At 43.1% G+C, this 14,580-nt stretch overlaps 1 protein-coding gene across 1 annotated transcript in view; it reads right to left on the bottom strand.

The window, feature by feature from the left end:
• EXOC4 (exocyst complex component 4) overlaps window positions 1-14,580 on the bottom strand; it is a 390,546-nt gene that overhangs the window by 59,047 nt on the left and 316,919 nt on the right. The window lies entirely within an intron of this gene.

Here is a 14,580-nt window from a genome sequence, read left to right as displayed (position 1 = left end):
CAGGCTGTGGAATATACTGTGTCCCTATACCATACCGTAGAGACAATTATTATCAACTCTTTATTATTATTATTAAAGATTTTCTTGATTTACAAAAGTATGAGCAATCTCTCTTTCTTTCCCCCCCAAGTTACATTTTTACAGATCAGTTTCATTTGTTGAGACATTAGTGTTACATTAGGAAGAAAAGGGGGGGGAGGAAGAGGTGTGGGGGGGAGGTGAGTGGGGCGGAGCAGGTGGCAATGTTTCTATTTTACTTAATATATGTTATAATCAACTCTGATCTCTGCATAACAGAAAATCAGCGTTGTGTTGATAAAGAATTCTTTGCAACTCAAAAGCTTGTAAAGGGTTTTAATCAACAGGTTGGTTCAGTGGGAGATACTTCTTAGTTTCTAAATTCAATCTGCCAAAAGCAAAATGACGCAGTTTGATTTTTCAAATGCTGCAGGATCCCAGAGCCTAAATCTCCATTTCAGACTTCACTACTCTCTGGAACAATGTGCTTTCCCATTTCCTAAACTATCAACCCCTGAGCTGCATAAAAAATCAACGCAAAATTGAAAAGCAGATAAAAGTAAAAGCTGTCTTGAACAACAAATAGCCCTCCAGCTCAGACTGTAGAAAATCCAATGGTTCTGCCTAGTATTCTGTTAAAAATATCAGAAAAACATAGTTATTTTTGAAGAAAGAGAAGAATTTGGTCATTTCCCCCATTTCCTTCTCATCAAGGGCCTATTTGCTAGACTACGTTAACCAGTATGCTTTGACCACTCAAGTCTGAAATGACAACAGCAATGAGGCTGCTACTACTCTGGGGCGTTTATTTCACAGTCTAACAAATACAACTGTTTTCTTCTCAATCCTGCACCTCAGAATTATAGTCTTAGGTTCATTTTATCCTACCGGTATGTGCCTCCTAGGCATAAGCAATACTCTCTCTGTGTTTTCAAACTTTGATCTAATAATTCAAGAAGGGAGACATTCCAGAGAGTAATGAAAAGGAGAGCCCTGGAAACTCACCATGCCACGTAGGTTGGAAGACAATAAAACAGTTATTTGTCACAGCAGTGGGGATGCCATATTTAATACAGAACTCCACCCCAGTTTTGTCATTCCTTGCCTGTGGCACCTGGAGCAAGCTGCTCTGTTTATGTGATCAGCTGTGGCAAACCTTGGTCTGGATTGTGTGGATTGATGGCGTGGGCAAATGATCGTCCCACTGCATGATGGAGGGTTGTGCTTTTGGTCCCCTCGAGGATTCCAGTCTGGGTGACATAATGTACGGCAGTATAAATGTGTCTCTGAAGGTGAGACCCACCCCCAGCATTCCTATGATACAGAAGTGGTAAACATGGTACCCTCCTATTCCCTCCTTTGGGTGGAGATAAAAGGAACTGAACCAGGGACCTTTGGGACACAAAGCAGACACTGTACTTAGCTAGGGTCTCCTTCTTGCAACTCCATGCTTTGGTGCATGATACGTGTTTGGGGCAAGAGACCTGTTCTATTTGGGGGTTCGCATGAATTTATCATATTCAGACATGTTGAATCTGAAAGTGAAATCTGTGTCGCTGACTCCTGGGGTGCTTCTGTCACTAAATACCTGAGTCTCAATTAGCTCCAGTGGCCTCCAGATGTTCCCTAATCAAAGTCCCGAGCCACTCTGCTATTTTGTTTCCGGGGGTTATTAGCAGCCATTTGAATTTTGGAAGCAGTGCAGGTTCTGGAGCTGCTATGCCATCTCAAGCAGATGTCTTATGCACTCAATGCACTGAGCCGTGAAGGGAAACGGGCCTTTCTCTGCAATGCCCTGTCACCTGTTTGTCTGTTACACCCCTTTCCTAGCCCCCTTCTGGGAGCCAGATACAACACAGCAACGCAGATGGCTCTGTCTGTGGCCCAATGAGCCAAAAACTAATTATTAGATTGTCGTGCTGGTGGTAATGATTAACCCTATTACCAGAACAGGAAAAATTGCATAGCTAGCTGCTTTGAGATAGTGGTGGTGGGTGGATCCCGGTATCCGTTTTAAGATGACGGTTCTGTTCTTCAATGAATGCCACCTCCTCAAGTCTGTGGTGTCTGTTTTTCTCCCACCCAACCCCTTAAATGGTCCTTGCGTTTCCTCTGCCACTTCTGACAGCTGCTGGCACCCTAGGGCTGACCTCCACATCCCCTAGTTAATGCTCTGCATGGACATGCAACACATCACCCTCGGGAAACATGGCCATTAGGACAGGGGGGCACCACAGACACAGAGATGCCAGCATAAACAAACTTCACTAGCCAAACCACAAGGAGTGTCTGCTCGCTTCTCCAGCCATGGGACTCCAACTGCTTGCCATGCAAATAGCTGTGCCCAGGCCACACTTCAAAAGGGAAGTGTAGGATCAACACCTTAGTTTAAACTTAGAGGTGCATTTAACCTCACATGCACCTGCTGAATCCTTTAACCTGCAATTTGCCTTATGTACTAATCTGATATTTGCACCAAAACCTTTGGCAGGACTGGAGGTGTGAGTTTGAGTTCTTTATAGGACAAGGAAGGCTGGGACAGCTGAGAATAATCCCTGGCCAAGCTCTTGGGAGAGCCACTGCCAGTCAGAGTACACTAAGATAAATAGACCTGTGGTCCGATTCAGTACAAGGCAGCTTTAAATGACAGGAGGATGGGCTATAAATCAGAAGTGGGGGAGCACAATCCAAGGTTCAAGACTTGGCACCTCCAGTTAAAGGGTTCTGGGTAACTGGGATGGGAAACGCTAAAGACATGCAGGGCTAGATAAATAACTAGCACCATGCAGTTTCATATACACATTCTCTCCCTCTCTCACAATGAGTTAGGAGAACATCTTGTGCCCCCATTATGTTCTTCCTAGTCACACAAAGGGTATAATGACTTCTATTTGTACCTAGCATGAGCTAGTAGATCAAGTAGTGTATTTTCTGTGTTCTTTTATGTCGTCCTCCTCTTGTAATCAGGGATTGGACACTGAAATTAGGGCTGACCTAATTACGCCACTGCAAACGCAATAAATAAAGAGTTCACTTGTAACTTCACTTGTAGGTAAACAACTTAAAGCAGGGGGACAGGTAAGTTTCTATAGAGATGTTTTATATTAGTGGGACTGGGGGTATTAACTATGTAAGTGAGAATAGGCCAGTTATTGTCTCACCTTTGTGATTTGTGCTTAACCGTGCTTTAAGTCATTTACCTATTATTATTATTAATAATAATAATAATAATAAATTTTTATTTATACCCCGCCCTCCCCAGTCAAAAACCGGGCTCAGGGCGGCTGACACCAACAGAATTACAATAAAACATAAAAACAATTAATTAAAATACAGATTAAAATACAGTATTAAAATTTAAAATGCAGCCTCATTTCAAGTAGGCCATAAATCCAGGCCATGAGGGAGGAAAACAGAGGGGTCAGGCTAAGTCCAACCCAAAGGCCAGGCGGAACAGCTCTGTCTTGCAGGCCCTGCGGAAAGATGACAAATCCCGCAGGGCCCTGGTCTCCTGGGAAAGAGCGTTCCACCAGGTTGGGGCCAGTACTGAAAAGGCCCTGGCTCTAGTAGAGGCCAATCTAGCCATCTTAAGACTCGGGATCTCCAGAATATTATTATTTGTGGACCTTAAGGTCCTCCGTGGGGCATACCAGGAGAGGCGATCCCGTAGGTTGTCTTTAATCTGTATTTTAATTAATTGGGAAAGGAGTACGACAAGGTTGTATATTGTCTCCCTGCTTATTTAACTTATATGCAGAATTCATCATGCGAAAGGCTGGACTAGATGAATCCCAAGCCGGAATTAAGATTGCTGGAAGAAATATCAACAACCTCAGATATGCAGATGACACAACCTTGATGGCAGAAAGCGAGGAGGAATTAAAGAACCTTTTAATGAGGGTGAAAGAGGAGAGCGCAAAATATGGTCTGAAGCTCAACATCAAAAAAACCAAGATCATGGCCACTGGTCCCATCACCTCCTGGCAAATAGAAGGGGAAGAAATGGAGGCAGTGAGAGATTTTACTTTCTTGGGCTCCTTGATCACTGCAGATGGTGACAGCAGTCACGAAATTAAAAGACGCCTGCTCCTTGGGAGAAAAGCAATGACAAACCTAGACAGCATCTTAAAAAGCAGAGACATCACCTTGCCGACAAAGGTCCGTATAGTTAAAGCTATGGTTTTCCCAGTAGTGATGTATGGAAGTGAGAGCTGGACCATAAAGAAGGCTGATCGCCGAAGAATTGATGCTTTTGAATTATGGTGCTGGAGGAGTCCAATACTCTAACCTTCATGCCACACTGGCTCTCACATTCTGCCTTTTTCTCCAAGGAACTCAATGTGGAATACAGTAGAACTGCAAGAGGAGAGCTCCTGAGGTCAGTCGGCAGATCTAGACTGCCTGGGGGGCTCCTGACCCGCCGGGACCACCGCCGCCGCTGCGTGAGAGCCGGGGGTGTCTAGTGAACCGGTTGAGGGGCTGCCCCCCCCGCCCGCCTGCCACCTCAGTGTGTTTCAGCCCAGAATTGAGGGCACCCGGCCGCCGGTCATACAGAGCCCCGGGGCCTTGAATCACCCGCCCCGCGGCGCACCGAAGCCTCAGAAAGGGAAGGGGGATCTTAAAAAAATTTTTTTTTTAAAGCCCCGACCTTTTTGCTGCCGCCGCTATCGCCACATTCGATCCAGAGAGGGAGAGGAGCCTCGGACCTGTCATCCTCCCTGCTGCTGCTGCTGCGCTACCGCGCCGAGGTCGCCCGGCTACCTGGAGCCCCGAGGCCGAAGGGACTCAGGAGTGAGAGTGGGGTGCCTGGGGGAAGGGGAGAGACCCTGACCCAGATACCCCGCCGTCGAGCTGCCTCCGCTACCCCCGCCGCTAAACTGAGGGAGAGGTAGGAGGACGAACTGCGGCCCTGAGGGAACACGAGGCTGGGCCTAGACTCAACCTGGGCCTGCTTTCCTGCCGAATAGCGCGCCCAAAGTCCAAAGGGAGGCCCACTGGAAAGGCCTCGTTTGTTTTTCGTTTTTCTTTCCATTTTTAAATATATATATATATATATATATATAATCTTTTAAAAAATAAACCCCCTTTTTATTTTTATTTTTATTCTTTATAAAAAATATACTTTTAATGCTATTTTTTAATATGTAAATATTTTTATAAATATTTTATATATTTCTTTCTTTTTCCCCCTTTTTCATTTTCCTTAAAATTTTCTTCTATAAGAACAATAACAACAAAAAGACCTTAATTTTATTTCTCCCCCACCCCCACCCCTTTTTTTTTTTAAAAAAGAATATATTAATATTTTTAACCAATATTTTTAGTATTGCCACAGTTTATTACTTCCACCTTCCACTTTTTAACACCCAACCCCCCTCTTTTTATACATTTTAACCCTTTAGGGAAAAAAAACAAGCAAAAATAAAACCACCAGTTCCTAGCCCTTTTACTAAATTTCTACCCTTTTTAAGCTGTCCTCTCTCTCCTCCAAACCTCTTTTACCTTAGCCTTATATTATTCCTTCCACCTCAATACATAAACCCTTTCCATACACTCAAACCTACCTCCCCAATATATCCTTTCCTTATTTTTACCCTCCGTCTCACTTGTTACTTTCCACCCTCATTTTGTCTTCTCTTTCCTTTTCGGTTCCTTCTTTCCCCCTTTTAAATTGAACCCCCCTATCTAGTCTGTTTATTAACCTGTCTCCAATAGGGGAGCCTTTCCTCCCACTCATCACCCCCCTTTAAATTAAACACTTCTATTTTATTTTTATCTTATTTCCTTCATTCCACTACATAAACCTTCTCCTTGAACCCCTTCCCAGACACTCAATTCCCCTTTATTTGTCCATTCCTTATCTTCCCCTTCCACCCCACTTATCACTCCTCACCCCTTCTTTTGTTTTATACCCTCTTTGTTTGTTGAGTTGCTTGTTTGCCCATCTATAAACCGCCACCACCCTTTTTTTTTCTCTTTCTCTCTTTCCCCGCCTGTTTGTTTGTCTACTCTCAACTGTTTGTTTGTCTATTTGTACTTGGGTCTACCCGCCTCTCTGAGTACCTGACCACCGCTTTGACAACACTGTTGAGGCGAGTACGACAACCTCAGAGAAATTCACATAACATCGCCAAGAGATGACACAAATGATTGCCTAAACCGAACGCTCTGCAGAAGCCACCAGTCAACAACGCCTGACTAGTCCAATAACCCAACACCCAGAAATCCTCATCGCCATAACCCCTAACCGCAACACGTCCCACTCCGAGAGAATGCCAAACAAACCTCAAACCAAAAACGTCAAGGAGATGAAGGTGTCACCAACTAAAAAGATGGTAAAAAACATTGAGATCACAACACCTCCTCAAAATGATGAAATATTACAACACCTAAGAGAAATGGAAGAGAGAATGACTAGTAAACTGGAAGCTGCAGTGGAAAATGCAATGGCCCCTATACAGTTACTAATCAGCAATCTTACCTCCAGAGTGGAAGCTCTAGAAAAGAAGAATCAACTGCAAGAAGGAATAATAGAGCAATATCGGGATGAAACCACACGCATGAATGAGAAATTGTGCGAACTGGAAAGAGAAACTGAAGAATTGAGAATTAAACAAGCAGACATCGAAGACCGAAACAGACGCTGCAATATCCGCTTCCGCAACTTCCCAGAAAAAGCAGAGGAGAAAAGCCCAGCAGACCTAATTGTGAGCTGGTTGAAAGATACAATCCCAAATCTGACACTCGAGGTATCCGATCTGGAAAGGGCACACAGAGCTCTAAAACCTTTGCCAAAACCTGGTGCCCACCCAAGAGACATCATAGTGTGCTTTTCACGCTACAGAAAAAAGGAGGAGATATGGAACAGCCTCAAAAACTCAACCAACCTCCAATACAAAAACAATTCCATATTGGTCCTACAAGATCTATCCCAGGACACCCTAAATCGGAGAAAAAACCTACGTCCATACACTCAGCTTCTTCAGCAAAAAGGGATTCGATACCGTTGGGGCTTTCCCTTCCGTCTCATTGTGACAACCGACACAACACAATACATGGCTACCAACGAAACGGAAGCCCAACAACTATTGAGGAACCTTGGACTCGACCCTCCATCGAACCAGCAACAGAAAGACTTACCAAGTGACAGCCGAGATCAAGAAAGTGCAATAACAGTAAATGAGTGGATGGAAGTAAAGAGAGGAAAGAGACAACAGAAGCAATACATCAAGACTCGTCGATTCAACCATCTACCATCGCGCACAAAATCATTCTACCGAACATTCTCCACAGGACGCCTAACCACGATCAACCGAACCAAAACATCACTGAGGAACAACCCTACAACAACAACAACCACAGCTAAATGAGGCAACCGGAAAACATCTCGAACTACAGGACTGGTGATTCCCCCTCCCCCCCCTCCCCCCTCCCCATAGGCCTTGAACATAACTATCATCATCAATATCCCCCCCAACCCCACACCTCCATAGAACCTACCCCATCCCAACCCCACCCTGACACCAGTCCAGATAACCTCAATCACATTCCCCATCAACCACAACCCATATCTCCAGTATCCCTTTCACACCAAACAAGAGAAAAACAACTCCCCCAACATCCATAACACAACTCACTATCAGGCTAAAACATGATACCTATTCAACAACATGGTGGCAACAGAGCGCACCAACACATACACACACTCTAACACATCAGTGATGTTGCTATTAACATTGGCAACATTGCTCACGAACCTTATACCAGACACTAACATTACAAAACCACTCTACACCGTCTCGCTGATCATCCCCTGTCACAAACGACAAAGGGGAAGGCCTGTCCTTGAGTACAGCCCTTCACATCAGCCGAGACCAAGGACCAACCGGCTATTTGCCAAAAGGTCCAAAATACCCCAAACGAACACCTATATAACTACATATAGGAAACCCTCTATAACTTACCTCCCACTCTTTAACCCGATTCTAATTCTGATCCCATTGAACCCCCACCTGCCACATCATAAGTCAGCGCAACTCCAATGGTTCAATACACGACACGAAGTGAGGGACATAGGACAACCCAAACGGGTTGGCAAGGAACCATCCTACAGAATAAATAAACAAGATGGCTAGCTTAAAAGCAATTACACTAAATGTGAGGGGGCTGGGAAACCCAATCAAGAGAAAACGTATCACCTCATACATAAATACCATGAAACCACACATCACCTTCCTACAAGAAATACACAACCCACCCAAAGGGAACAAACTCCTGAATGACCCTCGTTTTAGTCAACAATGGGTAGCACAAGGCTCAGGAAAGGCCCGCGGAGTAGCTGTAATAATTAGTAGGGACTTAAATTTCAACGCCACAACAGTCCTAAAGGATAAAAAAGGTAGATTCATTTTCATTAAAGGAATACTAGATGGCAAAATTAAACTGACACTCGGCTCATTATATGGCCCTAACTCGAGACAACTTGAATTCTTTCAAAAAACACTAAACAAGTTCCTTTCTTTCTCTGAGGGGGAAGCAATTCTAGGAGGCGACCTTAACTTAAATATTAAGGGCATAACTCTGGAAAACACACATCCTGTAAGCTCACAGGCAACCCTCCTTAACCCTCCCTCCCAAACAACTAAGGCTTCTTACAAGTTACTAAAAATGTTAAAAAACAGGGGTCTTTATGACATTTGGGGCGAACACAACCCGGGAGACATCACCCACACATTCCAGTCCGGACGTCATGGTACAACGTCCAGACTGGACAGCATCCTGCTCACACAGGGTCTGATCCCCTTGGTAGAATCAACAAACATAGGCAGCATCAAAATCACAGATCATGCCCCAGTAGAAGTCACTGTTAAAATAGGTGAAGAAACGCAAACCACTCCATCATGGTCTTTCAGTCCCATTCTAACCACAAACACCCAAATTAGAGCAAGTATCACAAAAACTCTCCAAAACTATTTTAAGGAGAATGATGTAGACAATATAAATACCCCCCTCTTATGGGACGCTATGAAAGCGGTGACCAGAGGAGTTTGCATAAAAGAGAAAGCACTCCTTAAAAAACAAACCTCTTCAAAAATTAACAAAATAGAACAAGACATCATTGCCCTCTCATCACGTTACAAACAAACAGGTTCCAAAAAACTACTTAAACTTCTAGAACAAAAGAGAAGAGAATTAGACTCCTTAGAAATCAACAAAACAATGATCAATATTTTATATTCTAAACAGCGCTTCTATGAGTACGGAGGGAAAAACTCCAGACTATTAGCAAATAGATGCAGGAAAAAAGCACTTAAAACAAGAATACACTGCATCACCAAAAAAGACGGCAACGTGACATTTTCCCCGAAAGAAATAACCTCTGAATTTGCAGAATTCTACTCCAATCTGTACACTTCTCACAACCCAACTGAGGAGGGAATTAGTAAATTCCTGGCAGAACTGACCATGCCCACCTTAACCAACGAGGAACAGGAATTTATGGACAGCCCTATCACCCCTGAGGAAATAGATACGGTCCTTAAAAACTTGAAACCACATAAAGCCCCGGGCCCAGACGGCTTCACGGCAGAATTCTATAAAAAATTCAAAGAACCCCTGATGCCCTACATGATACGCCTATTCAATGATATCATGAAAGGGGGGCTCATTCCCGAAACATGGAATCAATCCAAAATAGTCTCCATCCCAAAACCATTAAAGGACAACCTCAAAGTAGAATCTTACCGCCCAATTTCATTAATAAATCAGGATTACAAGATATTCACATCAATATTGGCCAATCGTTTAAAAATCTTTCTAGGCAATTTAATAGTCCCAGACCAGACTGGCTTTGTCCCTGGTCGCAATATTACAGACCCCATCAGGAAACTACTAAACTTAATCAACCACAGTAAGGCAACTAAACTTCCACTGACAATTATGTCCCTAGATATCCTCAAAGCTTTTGATTGCTTGGAGTGGAAATACTTATTAGCAGTACTAACTAACATGAAATTTGGCCCCAACTTCCTACAAATCCTCAAACAAATATATTCCCAAGCCTCAGCAAAATGCAGAATTAATAATATGGACTCGAACACCATAACAATTCAAAGAGGCACAAAACAAGGATGCCCGCTGTCTCCATTCCTATTCATCCTAGCTTTGGAGCCCCTAGCAATTCGAATCCGAGCAGTCACAGACATCAAGGGAGTGGAAATAAAAGGCAAAAATTATAAATTAGGGCTCTTTGCAGATGACCTGATGGTCACAACATCAGACCCATTAAATACAGCAACCTCCCTAATCAGAGAACTCAACACATTTGCAATGGTGTCGGGCCTACAGGTAAACTTTGGAAAATCAGAAGCCATGTGCTTCAACACCCCTCCCCATATCCAAAAAGAACTTACTAATATCACCAAAATAAAACTTTGTCATACCAAATTCAGATATCTAGGGGTACAAATAACCAAGAACCTCAATAAATTATACCTCCATAATTACAAGCCCATGTGGCGACAAATAAACAAAGACCTAAAGAAATGGGACAGTATGAGTTTCACTCTTTCAGACAGAATAGCCATCGTCAAAATGGTCACCCTCCCAAAACTGACATACTTATTCCAAACCCTCCCAATCTGGATCCCCCCAACCCAACTTCGCAAATGGCAGGGAAAATTACATTCTTTTATTTTCTCACATAAAAAACCAAGGATTGGCACCAAATACCTTCACCTCCCCACCTCAGTAGGAGGATGGGGAATCCCCAACATAGAAACATACTACAACGCCAACCAAATACGCCATATAATCCCATATATACTACAAGACGAGACAAAACAATGGGTACATCTGGAGAGGGACTCAATTGAAAATATCTGCACCACAGCATATCCATTTCTCCCAAACAAATTAAGGAAGATTCCCACAACACTCAACAGATACACACAAACCATGTTCAAAGCATGGAAAGCAGAAACTAGTAAACTATCTCCAACCCCATCCCCATTAATTCCCCTGGCTTACCATCCCTTGTTCCATCATGCAGCACAAAACCTCCAGATGAAGACTTGGCAAACCAAAGGTTTACATCGCTTAATAGACTTTTATAAAGACAACAAACCTTTGTCACCACAAGAAATACAGGACAAACTAGAAGACATCCCAATGTCCTGGTTAGCACAACATCAACTACATGCCTTTCTGAACAACCCAACTGTAAAACCAGCAGCAACTAGACCCCTGACAGCTTTCGAAAGCCTCCTCCAATTGCCAAAAGGACACGGAAAAGGGATGGTATCTGCAATTTACAAGATACTAATTCAGAATCCCATAGATCCCCTGGACAAGATAAAACGACAATGGGAGGATGACATAGGATATGAAATCAACCCTACCCAATGGACTAAAATGTGGTCGAAACCCCCTTTCAAATCTATATCAATGAAAAGAAAAGAACTCTCATTGAAACTAACTCACAGATGGTACCTGACTCCACGAAAATTATCACTAATACGATCAGGAATCTCATCAAAATGTTGGAGAGGATGCAATTCCACAGGCACGTACCTCCACATGTGGTGGGAGTGCCCTAAAATTCAATCATTCTGGAAGACATCTATGCAAGAAATTTGTAACATAACTAAGCAAGTGCTAGAAATTACCCCAGAATTGGTTTTACTAAATATTTTTCAAGATAACAACGCTCATGCAAATCATAAAGAACTTATAATCCATCTGTTGTCAGCAACTAGAAGCATCATAGCCAGGCACTGGAAGGACTTATCAGGAGTGGGCTTGGACCAATGGTACCAAGTTGTGTGGGAAACGGCCCTGCTAGAAAAACTAACCAGTAAGCTGAAACTGACACGGGGACAAACAGAAGAAGACACCTTCACCCCAGTATGGTTCCCCTTCATCACTTATACAACCCAACAGGACAATGACAAAAGCTTACCGGCAGCATACAAATCAATATGGCTAACTTGATCAAAACACCCTCCCCCCCCCCACTCACGCAAGAAATTAAGGATCATCACAGCCAACCATGAATGAACAACCACATTCTAAGACAAATCCTGACCTCTCTCACCAACAAAGAAGCACGAACAAACAACAGAGAACCTGCACAAACGACGCTGACGCCGAACCCCTACACATATCAAGAAAAACAGAAACATCGGCAATTCACCACACCCAACCCCCCCATCCCACCTACCTCTTTCCCCCCTTCCTCATAATGTCTCAACAAGTTATAATTGATGTGTAAAAATGATGCATGGAAAAAAAAAGAGACATTGCACTATCTTTGTAACCTAAGAAAATCTTTAATAAAATAAATCAATATTAAAAAAAAAAAAAAAAAATTATGGTGCTGGAGGAGACTCTTGAGAGTCCCATGGACTGCAAGAAGATCAAACCTATCCATTCTTAAGGAAATCAGCCCTGAGTGCTCCCTGGAAGGACAGATCGTGAAGCTGAGGCTCCAATACTTTGGCCACCTCATGAGAAGAGAAGAATCCTTGGAAAAGACCCTGATGTTGGGAAAGATTGAGGGCACTAGGAGAAGGGGACGACAGAGGACGAGATGGTTGGACAGTGTTCTCGAAGCTACGAACATGAGTTTGACCAAACTACGGGAGGCAGTGCAAGACAGGAGTGCCTGGCGTGCTATGGTCCATGGGGTCACGAAGAGTCGGACACGACTAAACGACTAAACAACAACAACAACAACAATTAATTGTTTTTATGTTTTCTTGTCTTCTCTTGTACAAATTTTTATTTTCCTTCTGTTGATTTTGACACCTCAATGACTAAGCTCTTTAGCAATGAAACGTCTGATTATTGGAATGACATCTGAGAACTGAACCACTGGTATATCACAAGTGGACTCTTGATTTACTGTGTTTGCAATTGTTTAAGATAAAACCTATTTTGGAAGGAAACGACTTTTGCCTTTCTTATGGGCATTTATTGTTTGTTTACAGATATTTGCCTTGGTGATATTATCTTGTGTCGATTGCAGTAGTCACCACCCTGTTCATTGTTTTATTGCTAATTACACCACAGCTGGTGCTGTCTCCTTGGAAGGATAACAGGAACGGATGAATTCCTAGAAAGACCGGTGACGATAGTGAAATCACTATCTGTGGCACAGAGTTCTTTTCTTCATGCCAACTGCATTCCACCCCTTTCTGGTGCTGCTCTCTGGTTAGTAATTCAATGTAATCTGGATTACGGACTCATGGGTGATAGACCAAGTAGGATTCACAAATGACCGCTACATAGAGGAAGATCTGATGAGCAAGCAGCAGGGTTTCTTCTCTAATATTTCCATCTGATTTGGGAACAATAAAATTTGGTCTTCTGGGGAAATTTCTATCTGTCCTTTCACTAAGTTCGGCATCTCATATGTGAGGCCCTTGTTATCTTAAAAGCAGGGCTGTCAACCAGTTTAATATAATTCAGCAGATGATTAGCTGTGTTTTAACTGATTAGCTACATTCAAATGCATCTACACAGTTCAGTAAAAGCAGTTTTTCTGGGCAAACATGTGAAGCTCTCTTACATTGGACTATGCTATTGGTCCACCTAGCTCATTGTCTACCCTGACTAGCAGTGGATCTCCAGGGCTTCAGGCATGGTAACTCTCCTAGCTCTACCTGGAGAAGCTGGGAATTGAAATGGGGACCTTGGACATGAAAAGCACATACTCCACCACTGTTCTACAACCTTTTTACCCTACCTGAATGAAGGTAACCATTTCATAGAATCATAGAGTTGGAAGGGACCCCAAGGGCCATCTAGTCCAACCCCCTGCAATGCAGGAATCTCAGCTAAAGCATCCATAACAGATGGGCACCCAGCATCTGCTTAAAACCCTCCATGGAAAGAGATTCCACCACCTCCCAAGGGAGACCATTCCACTTTCAAACAGCTCTTACTGCCAGAAAGAGCATCTTCCTGTTGTTGAGTCAGAACCTCCTTTCTTGTAACTTGGCTTGAGTCCTACCCTCCAGAACAGGAGAAAACAAACATGCTCCATCGTCCATGTGACTGTCCTTGAGATATTTGAAGATGGCTAACATATCTCCCCTCAGTCTCCTCTTTTCCAGGCTCCACATACCCAGCTCCTTCAACTGTTCCTCATAAGGCATGGTTTCCAGGCCTTTGATCATCTTTGTCGCCCTCCTCTGCACACCTTCCAGCTTGTCAGAATCCTTCTTAAATTGTGGTGCCCAGAACTGGACACAGGACTCTTGGGAGTGTCTGACCAAGGCAGAATAGATTGGGACTATTGCTTCCCTTGATCTGGACACTATTTTACTTCACAATTTAATAATTTGAAAAAATTCCAAATAACTTGCTGCATTTAATAAAGCAAATGAAAATTACATGGATGGAGAATTACTTTTGCTCCTCCTACCACCACCATCAAACCCATCCATCACCAACAGGTGATTCAGTATTAAAAAACAGTCAAAACTAATACAATACAGTGGTAGTCTGTATTTTACAATTTTAGGACGTCCTAATGGTTTTATTGCACACTGCCATGAA

This window comes from Zootoca vivipara, chromosome 10 (genome assembly GCF_963506605.1).
Source record: "Zootoca vivipara chromosome 10, rZooViv1.1, whole genome shotgun sequence".
Lineage (NCBI taxonomy): Eukaryota > Metazoa > Chordata > Lepidosauria > Squamata > Lacertidae > Zootoca > Zootoca vivipara.
This window is presented reverse-complemented; position numbering and strand designations above follow the sequence as displayed.